This window comes from Apodemus sylvaticus, chromosome 17 (assembly GCF_947179515.1).
Source record: "Apodemus sylvaticus chromosome 17, mApoSyl1.1, whole genome shotgun sequence".
NCBI classification, from domain to species: domain Eukaryota; kingdom Metazoa; phylum Chordata; class Mammalia; order Rodentia; family Muridae; genus Apodemus; species Apodemus sylvaticus.
This window is the reverse complement of record NC_067488.1, coordinates 42538579-42549007: the sequence shown is the minus strand read 5'-3', so window position 1 is coordinate 42549007 and position 10429 is coordinate 42538579. Positions and strand designations below refer to the sequence as shown.

Genomic DNA, 10429 nt, shown 5'->3' with positions numbered 1-10429 from the left:
TGAGGTGACGCAGAGACATAATCCCTCATAATTTTAAGTGCAGAACAATACCATAGGTTAGCTATAGTAACATAATCTTTAATCCCAGCACCAGAAGATGGAAGTAGAAAGAGCTGGTGTTCAAGACTATCCTCAGCTACACAGATGTCCAGCCTGGGCTACATGAAACTATGTCTCAAACAAATAAACAACAACAATGAGACAACACTAAACAAAACTGGAGCTAGAGGGATAGTTCAGTGATTAAGAGCACTTGTCTTTGGAGAGGTCCTAGATTCTGTTCCCACCACCAATATGGTGGCTGGCTCACAACTATCCCTAATTTCAGAAGAGAGATCCAGAAGAGAGATCCAATACCCTCTTCCACCCTCCACGTGCACCAGGCATGCGTATGATACGCATATATACATTCAAGGAAAACACACAAGTACAATAAAATAAATACATCTGGGGGGAAAAAAACCCAAACATAACCACCACTACTAGTCCAAATCCAAGTTTAATACACTTCATTATTAAAAAACAATAAAAAAGAAACACTAAGATATGGCAAAATCTCGACAACCCAAAGCGTTTTATTATACCTGATTCTGCTATGAGTAAATTACAGCTCCCAGGTATGTGAATGGCTGGTGGTTCCTTGTTCACCTTTCTCTGCCTGTCCTGCTTGCCCCGCTGACTTGTGGTCGAAGATCAAAATGACACCATTAAAAATGAAAGTTCCCCGCTCTGGTTTCATTTCCTACCGCAAGGATGCCAGTGATTTTTTTTTCCTTTTTTTTTTTTTCCTTTCAGAGAACACAAATCAGTCATTACTTCCTGCTTAAGACTCTCCGTAGGGTGCCTGCGCATAAAAACAAACTCAGAGAAACTAGGCACGGCTCAGAAGGACAAGGGCCACCTGCTTGATTCAGGCAAAGGTGTCCCCCAGTCTCACATTTCGTGGTAAGTTCCGCCCTGGAACTGGCTCCTAACCCAGCAGTCACGCACAGAGGTCTCCAGCTTTGAACCTCCTGTCCACCCACTGTCCCCGAAAGGCTTGGGGAAGTCTTAAGATCTACAGGGGGTGGGGGTAGTGGCTGGAATGTGAGTGGCCCCAGGCACTCTTAAATGGTCTTTCGGACAGTCTATAGAGATCCATTAATACACTCTGTGCCTCAGTTTCCCCATCTACAGAAAGCCCAGGAACCTCTATTGAAGTGGTGAAGCCTGGAGAAGATCAGGGTGGGCGTGTTTGCGGCTCAGGAGCTCCTGTGAATGTGTGGGACCCAGGCCTAGTCCGCAGACCCTGCGGCGGCTACAGGGGCCACCTCGTCATCCCGGAACAGCGCTATCCACGGACGTCGCCACGCCCGCACAGCTGGGATACACTTTACTAGGAGCCGGGCGCGCCGGACTTTTCTGCGCAGGCGCGGTCCGCATCGCGCAGGCGTAGAGCTCTGCGCTGAGGTGAGGCATTGCGCGCCGCGAGGTGTGGGCGCGCGCTCCCAGCCACGGCGCACGCGCGGGACCGCGCCGACTCAGCACGGCCCGAGGGCGCGAGCCCGCCGCCACCGCTACCGCCGCCGGCCGGACCGCCGTGCGCCCGGCGTGCGCGTGGGAGAGAGCACGGCTGCCGGTGCCGGCGCCGCCCCGCTGCCGTCTGTCCGCTTCAGCCTCGCGCGCCCAGCGGCGGCCGGTGAGTGCGGGGCGCGGGCCACGGCCGCGGAGGCGCGGGCTCAGGGCGTTGGGCGGCGCGGGCCGCGGTGCGGGCTTCGGCGGACATGGCCCCCACCGCGCCCTGGCCTCGCTCCTCGCCAGGCCGGGCCCCGAGGGCTGAGGAGGCCGCGGGGCTGGGGCGCGAGAGGCCGCGGGGTCTGGGACGACGGGGCGGGCGCGGCGGGGGCCCGGAGGCCCGAAAGCCGAAAAACAAAAGAGGTGGCAGGCGGAGTGCCGAGCAGTCGCGGGGTGGCCGGCGCGGGGCTTCCAGTGCGACTGCCCGAACCCCGGAGTCATTGTGCTGTCCAAGTTCCCTCCGCCCCGACCCAGCCCCGCCACGGCGCGCTGTCGGTCCTCGCCGGCTGCTTTTGTGGCACCGCTCCGAGGAGCGAGGGTGTCTGTGTGTGCGCACTTGTGTCGTTTAATTATAAGGTTTTTTTTTTGTTTGTTTGTTTTTGCGGAGAAATGCACTGAGGAGAAAGTTGCTCTTTTTGAAAGCCATTTCAACAGTGTCTCATTCTTGCATAGTTAGACTGCAGCTGGGTGTTTGGCAGTGAGACCAGGATAATAGCAATACTGTAATGATTATGGGAACTGGTTGAAATAGGTTGGAGCTGAAGGCACTGCAAGAGTTTGCGGGTACGTTTTAGATTCTGACCAGCGCTGGCATTTCAACTTAGAATGGAAGCTTTATCATGGTTGTGGTAATGGGTTATTACTACTTGAAGTGAAATAGCAGCATCTCTCTCTCTCTCTCTCTCTCTCTCTCTCTCTCTGTAGTGTGTATTTATAAAGCGAGGAATGAAAAGTCTCCTTTGAAAGACAGGTCTCTGAGAAGTGACCTGGGACAGAAGTATTGTGAATGCAGACATTAAAAGAGTTAGTTCATATAACATTAGTTCATATCTACGAGTTTTTGTGGAGGTCCACTATAGATAATATTTCCGCTCAGTGATACTGTTGAGTTTCGAGTAGTATTTAAACATGAACTTTTTTTTCCCCCTGGGCATGAAACCCACGGCTTCCCACGCGGTTAGTGCTGGGCCACAAAGCCACGCCCCCAGTCCTAACAGGAAACTTTAAGGGACTTGGACATGGTTCCCAGTATCCTTGTGTATTTAGTTGTTTTATATTTGTGGCTGTCATAGGTGGCCGATCTCTGGCCTCCTTTCTAGACACTTGAGCTTATTAAAAAGCTACAAGAATACATTTTCCTGGAGAGAATTTTATTAGGGACATTGCCATATACTCTAACTTATTCGTGATATACAGGCAAAGGTGGCTTCTGTTTGGGAGGGACCCACAAGTCACCGTTAGCTTTTAGGACTGTGTTGATCATGCAGAGATGATGCCTGGACAGGTAAGTCCTTTTGGCTCAAAATCCATAGTGTGGGGCCGGGAGTGCTATGGCAAACTCCCTAGAGTAGATGGGACTTACTGCTTTTGAGGCTGGCAGCCCACTAAACAAGGAAGTGTTGGGGGTGGAGTTCCAGCTGTAGCTGTGAAGAGTGGGAGGAGGCAGCATGGAGGAAGCGGGGTATGTGAAGAAGTGGTTTGGAGCACTAATCCTGTTGTTGGAAATTACATAATCCCTCAGTCCTCAAAATCCTGTTCTGGAACTGGTTAGATAACTCTTCTCGATAGGAATTTGGAGAAGTATTTAAAATACAGACATTTGTAGGCAGGGGAGTTAGCTCTTTGTGTGCTAAGTGTGAAAGGCTTCAAGTTTGATCAGTGGCACTGACCCCCCCACCCCAGAAAAAAAAAAAGACAACGGTGTTAACCCTAGTTGCTTTAAAGATGATTGAGCATGCAGAAGAAAGGATTTTATATTACACTGTATAATGTCATAAAACTAGTTTTGAAATCATGGCCCTTTCATGGGATGTTAATTTGAATAAGAGAAGTAGAAACTTTGTTCACAGAAATTTTGAGTCGACTCCCTCCCCCCTATTATGTCTTAATTTTGAGAAAATAATTAAAGAAAATGAGTTTAAAAAGATGTGACTCAACATGTTTATATAATGTGCAAATCTTTTTAGTTTGGATTAGACATTTTCAGTTTAGATGAATTTTTACCTGGGTCACTTCTTCTTGTAAGTTCAGTCACATTAAAAGTTAAACTTTGTTTTTCATTATTTGTGTGTGTATGATAGGTGTGCAAGTTGGTGTGTGCCACAGAGCAAGTATGGAGGTCAGAGGAACTTTGTGTAGTTGCTTCTTGCCTTCTAACCGAGATAGAATTTAAGTTGCTGGCCTTATTACAGGCAAGTGCTATTTCCTGTGGTGCTATCTTACCAGCCCACATGAAAAGTTTTGCTGCATTAATATTTGAAGTGTTTTGTTGTTGTTGTTGGTAGTCATAGTCACCACAATTGGAGAAGCATATAGGGAGTGTGGCTCAGTGGTAGTAAGTGTTCATGAAGCTCTGGGTTTGAGTCCTAGCACTGTAAAGACCAAAATAGTCAATTATGGTTTCAGTGGACTCTGCTTTAAATCTTGGTGTCTATCACTTTGAATACATATTTTCATTACCATTTCCTCTACTAAGATTCCTTAAATAATCAGCAATAAATTGTTATTGGAGTCTTTTACTGATGCTTTTAGAATTATTTAAATTCAAGAAATTTAAAAGGCTGGCAAAGTTATTGGCTGTGTGTGTGTGTGTGTGTATTGGTAGTGATACACTCCAGGGTCCTTAAGAGTGCAGCTGTCAGGCTCCTCCTGGTCCTCTGAGACTCACTGGTCTCACTAGACTACATTGAGAAGGTGTGTTTGACCACTATCTGAACTGTATTAATAGTGGACATTTGAGCCGTTTTGGCTTTGTTCCTCTACCATCATTTTGGCAAAAGTTTATGACTACGGAAGAAAAGCAGCCTCATGTACAAGAAATGAAATTTATATATCTCAGTTTCTGGTACTAATTTCTAGGAATTATGCTAGATCATATTTAAAACCCCTTAAAGGCATTGCTGATTATAAAGCCTATAATTTATGATATTTAAAAAAATTGTTTTTACTGGGTTCTAGTATGGAGATAATATTCAGAGAAGTCTGTTTGGTTCAGCTTTCAGTTTAAGTGGAGTTTAGTGGATGCTGTTGTATCTAATCTGCAATCTTGGAAGTTGGAAATACAATTTGTGTGAGTGTGCTGCTGGAGCTGGAAGAGAGCATTTCTAGTGTTGACCAGAGTTTAAGGACATGAAGATGTTTTCTTACCAGCCTTAAAATTAATTAAAGTAGTTCTATGAGGAATTTACTGATGAATATTTCCCCTTGCTGGAAAGAAAATGATTGGAATCATCTTATAATAGGGGAGTGATCTTATCACTGGTCTCTGCATGTGTCACTGCCTTCTTGTGAAACCTAGGAGAGTTTTCCTTCCTACTCAGCCCCGAATCGGGGTTTGCTTCAATCTTCTTTTCCTATGAGAACCATTGGGCTGCAAGTGCTGTACCATCCTCAGTGTATACAGAAGACCTGGACGTTGAAGTTAAGAGTAACTTGTTGCGGGGTCACCTGGCCCATATTGGCAGCTCTGAAGGAGAAACGGCCACCCAGGGCCTGTGGAACTGGACAAAGCTTAACTGGTTTTCAGAATGTGAGTGATGGTACCTGGGAAGTTTAGATAAGTAGATTCAGGCACTTTCAGGACCTGAACTTCTGACTTAAACAGCACAATATAGACTAACCATTGACAGTATCAAAGTTTTGGTTATTTGGAGTCAGTTAAGAATCAGTTAGAGATACATAAGAGTGGAGCAGTGCTTGATGGTGTTTCTTTGTTTTAGTAGCTGACACAGCCTCAAACTTTCTGTGTGATTTTTCTTGGGTTATTGTGTGTAAGGGGAACAGTTATGGAAAGCAAAGAAAAACTGTGTTTCTCTCAGAGGCATGAGCTCCCTGTGTAGTAACCCCTGGAAATTATTTCTTTTCTTTCTTTTTTTTTTTTTTTTTTGTTTTTTGTTTTAAGATTGGGTTTCTTTGCGTGTCCTGGCTGTCCTAGGACTTTCTGTGTAGACCAGGTGGAAATTATAATTTCTTTCTTTGGAGACAGGGTTTCTTTGTGTAGCCCTGGCTCTCCTGGAAATAATTCTGTAGATCAGGATGGTCTTGAACTCAGAGATCCATCTGCCTCTGTCTCAGGAGTGCTGGGATTAAAGGTGTGTAATTTCCACTGCCTGGTTGGAAAGTATGATTTCTTTCTTTCTTTCTTTCTCTTTCTTTCTTTCTTTCTTTCTTTCTTTCTTTCTTTCTTTCTTTCTTTCTTTCTTTCTTTCTTTCTTTCTTTCTTTCTTTCTTTCTTTCTTTCTTTCTTTCTTTCTTTCTTTTTTTTTGATTTTTTTGAATTTGGTTTTTTCGAGACAGGGTTTCTCTGTATAGCTCTGGCTGTCCTGGAACTCACTCTGTAGACCAGGCTGGCCTCAAACTCAGAAATCCATCTGCCTCTGCCTCCCGGAGTACTGGGATTACAGGCATGCGCCACCACCGCCTATCTGGAAATTATGATTTCTAACACACTGTGTTCCTGTGGTTCTCAACATTCTTTTTTTTTTTTTTAAAGATTTATTTATTTTATGTATTTTATGTACCCTGTAGCCGACTTCAGACATACCACAAGAGGGCATCAGATCCCATTACAGATGGTTGTAAGCCAACATGTGGTTGCTGGGAATTGAACTCAGGACCTCTGGAAAAGCAGTCAGTGCTCTTAACCTTTGAGCCATCTCTCCAGTCCTGGTTCTCAACATTCTTAGTGTTGAAACTCTTTAATACAGTTCCTCATGCTGTGGTGATCTCCCCAACTATAAAATTATTTTGTTGCTACTTTATAGCTGTAAATTTTGCTGTTAATCATAATTAAATATTTGATAAGCAGCATATCTGATATTTGGTCTCCAGAGGCTAGTGGCCCATAGGTTGAGTTAGTGGCTTTGTGCTTAAGTTCCTTTCTCCTACTGGCTTTTCTTCCCTGATCTCTTCTGCTCCTGACTGGCCTCTCTTCTGCACCCTTGGTGGTTTTCTGTAGTGTTACTGCTCTGAGGCTTTAAATAGTCGTTTCCTGGTAATAATGAGGCTGTACATCTTATTATGCATCTGCTGGCCACTTGGCCCATATTTTCAATTGGTTCATGTTTTTTCTTCTCCCTCTTCCTCTTCTTTCCTCCTTCCTTCTTTTCCTTCCTTCCTTCTTTCCTTCCTTCCTTCCTTCCTTCCTTCCTTCCTTCCTTCCTTCCTTCCTTCCTTCCTTCCCTCTTTCCCTTTCCCTCTTTGCCTCTTTCTCTCTTTCCCCTTTCTTTCTTTGTTTTCTTTGTTTGTTTTGAGACAGTATTTCTCTGTGTAGCACTGACTGTCCTGGAACTCACTTTGTAGACCAGGTTGGCCTCATACTCAGATCCAACTGCCTCTGCCTCCTGAATTCTGGGATCAAGGGTGTGTACCACCACTGCCTGGCTTTTGTCCCCCATCTCTCTTTTTAATGTGCATTGGTGTTTTGCTTGCATGTATGTCAGTGTGAGGGTGTTGAGTCCTGCTGGAACTGGAGTTATAGGCTGTTTTGAGCATTCTATGCATATACATTCTCTGTTGGTTATTTTCATTGAGCCACTTTTGCTGCTTTTGGGTAAAATGAAATTAGGTTTTATAGAGTCTGGTTTTTCAATCTTTTTCTTTAGATTTGGTGCTCTTTGTATCTTTCCCTATCCTGAGGATATAAACAAAACTTTTTCTTTATAAATGATATATAATTGTGTTTTCACATCTAACTTTATAATTCCTTTGGAATTGATTTTGGTGTATAGTATAAAGAAGGGACCCAATTAATTTTTGTCCTTCTGTTGTTTTTACCTTACATTCTAAACAACAACAACAACAACAAACAAACAAAAACCTAACTCATAGTTAGTGAGGTGGCCTCAAACTGTAGTCTAGGTAGGCCTGGAAACACTACAGCCAGGCATGCTTGGGATTTTGGCTTTTTCTCATCCCCCTTTTTCCCTTGTCATACCCTCACTACCTTTCTTCTTTGCTTTCTTCTTTCCCTTCTTCCTCTACAATGCTATGTTCCTAGCCCTTACTTATTTTGCAGTTACTCAGTTACTCAGGTTAGTCTCCAAAACTGATTTCTCCTTTCTGGATCCGAGTACTGGACTTACTCCACTTCAAACAGTATTTGGACATGTAGCCCTGCTAGCCTGTAGCTCATGTAGGCCATTTTAGCCTCCTGCCTTCTGAGTGCTGGGATTACAGGTATATGTCTGGCATATAGTCTTTTTTTTTTTTTTTTTCAGTTGTAAATAGCCAAGAATTGCTCAGTTCTAGTTCACAGAAGTTCCCCTACCGTCATAGGAATTTAAAGAGTTTTAGTTTTACATTTGGTTTAATTCATTTTGACTTAATTTAAAAATTGTGGGAGAGCACATGTGTGCTAAGGTGTGTATGTGGAAGTTAGAGGAAACTTCGTGGAGTTGGGTCTCTCCTTTTACCTTAACTGTGTTCTGTGATCCAATCAAGATTGTTAGTTTTTACTCACTGAGCCATCTTGGCAGCCTTATTTTGAGTTACTTTATTTTGTTTTTGTTTTTGTTTTTTTCGAGACAGGGTTTCTCTGTATAGTCCTGGCTGTCCTGGATCTCACTCTGTAGACCAGGCTGGCCTCGAACTCAGAAATCCGCCTGCCTCTGCCTCCCAAGTGCTGGGATTAAAGGCTTGTGCCACCACCACCCGGCTGTTTTGTTTTTTTGCTTATGATGTAACATAAGAAGCTATGAATCTAAGTGGTTTCTGGGACTCTTTTGAGGCTTAGAGATAAAGATGGTGATTGAAGCTGTGCTGTGTCTTTTAGTACATCATTGTCAGTGTTTTGTTTTGAGACAAGGTTTCTCTGTGTAGCCCGTGGCAGGCCTGGAACTCACTAGGTAGACTAATCTGACCTCAAATACGGAGATCTGTCTGCTTTGTGGATTATCATGCTTGCAAATGGAGTGTGTGTGTGTGTGTGTGTATTTCACTTATAAATACTAATCAGTCATGAAAAATGTGAAAATATGTTCAGTTTGTATTGATTTGTGTTCTAGATTCATTGCCCCTAATGTCCTTGCTTTTGGATGCACTGCTGAGCAGAGCTGTGTAGTGCTTTGGCTGGCAGAAAGTCCATACTACCCATTTTGAGGGTCCAAGGGGAGAATAACCTGGTGGAGAGGAAGAATGGGAAGATAGAGCAAGGGTAAGCCTAGGTGTTGGTGGCTGTGTACAGATTGGCTGATGGATCTCTCGTTAAGTTTCTAATAACCCAGAAGCAGCAGAAGCACAAACTGCTCACAGGAAAGCTAAAGACCTTTGATAACTCACGTAGTATATCTTATTGCTTGGTAGTAAGGGTTGTTAGGGATGTGTTGGAGACTCTTTGTAACACATGCACCTCCAGTTTTGGGATTATTCTTCAGTTGTTAAGAGCTGAGAATGTAACAGAAGCACTCCCTACTCTCTCCTCTGCTCTTGGTGGCTATTGTACTTTCTCATTCTAAGGAACTTGGGACATTCCTAATTGCCTAGTTGTCCTTTACTCTGAAGGAGGGTTCAGAAAGCTGGATTGTGGTTTAGATTCTGTAAGTAGTTAATGAAGGAGCAGACTGAGAACAGAAGAAAAGGTGGGTTGGTTCCTGGGCAGCTCAGGGAGTGGCTGTTGGTCCTGGTGTACCTTTAGGTTTGGGATCTCAGCAAGCAAGTTAGGAGGCTCTGTACAGGGATATGCATTTGAATTGGAGAAACAGCTCAAGACAGCATGTGCAGGTGCGGAATTAGGATTTTCAAATTTTACTGTACATGTACATACATCTCTTGTAGATCTTATTTCATATGAGGCTCCAATTCAGCCTGTTTATGGAGGTATCTGGCTTTTGTTTCAATGGTATGATTTTTATGGCAGCAGTAGAAACATAGCTAGAACAGTGCCAGAGCCATTGGCTCATGGGTCCACCTTGTGAATAACAAGGTTTCTGTTGAAGGTAAGGGCGTTGAGAGGAGGAGCATGTTTGGAAGTGGAATAACCATTGGGAGTGCTTTGATAAAGGGCCCAGTCTTGCAGCCCTTGATCTTGGGTTCAGTTGTTGATTTTTCTCATTTACTTTTTCTTGTTAGTTAAATGGGCCAAATAATAGAGCCCTGGGCTATTTGTTGAGAGAATTAAATGATACAGTCTGTGTCATATACTCCAGGATTGTGTAGTGCTTAGCCTAGTTAAATGCTTCTCAAAAGATAACAGTTATTAAAAATAAATGTTTATATTAAAATTTTCTAGTTTTCAAAGTACTCAATCATATGTACATCTTTGTTCTGTCTGTTAAATTGCAGCTCAAAGAGAGTGAGATATTTGTATTCTTTTGCTAGCCTGGGATATATGAGACCTAACCTTAAAACCAACTCCTCCCTATATCGCACAAAGACCCCAGAATGTTGTAACATACTTTCTATGGTTTCATCACCTTTGCCATCATCCCTATTTATTGTTTGATATTGCTGGCTCTTTGTGTTTATTCGGGTTGATACTTAGATATATAGCAAAGGAGCTTGCTTTGGGAACATACATGCTATAACATTAATACTCCTGTTAAAACGAAATACAATAATTCATGACACCTTTCTTTAGAAAGGAGAGGGGAACAATTGAACCCTTGGACACACAGGGTCTTAATGACCCAGGACTGTCAGTGGGCACTTAAACAGATCT

The 10429-nt window shown here is 43.6% G+C and overlaps 1 protein-coding gene across 11 annotated transcripts in view; it reads left to right on the top strand.

Moving 5' to 3' along the window:
- The first annotated feature begins 841 nt into the window (after nucleotides 1–841).
- The window catches only part of Ptk2 (protein tyrosine kinase 2), a 201556-nt gene continuing 191968 nt past the window's right edge, over nucleotides 842–10429 (top strand). For 5 of the 11 annotated variants that reach the window (XM_052161697.1, XM_052161696.1, XM_052161705.1 and 2 more), the window contains exon 1: nucleotides 1487–1678. The gene's annotated coding sequence lies outside the window, so the exon portion shown is untranslated. Of the gene's footprint in view, nucleotides 946–1161; nucleotides 1450–1485; nucleotides 1679–10429 lie in introns of those variants that run through there. The other 6 variants (XM_052161703.1, XM_052161704.1, XM_052161702.1 and 3 more) reach the window with 3 other exon arrangements.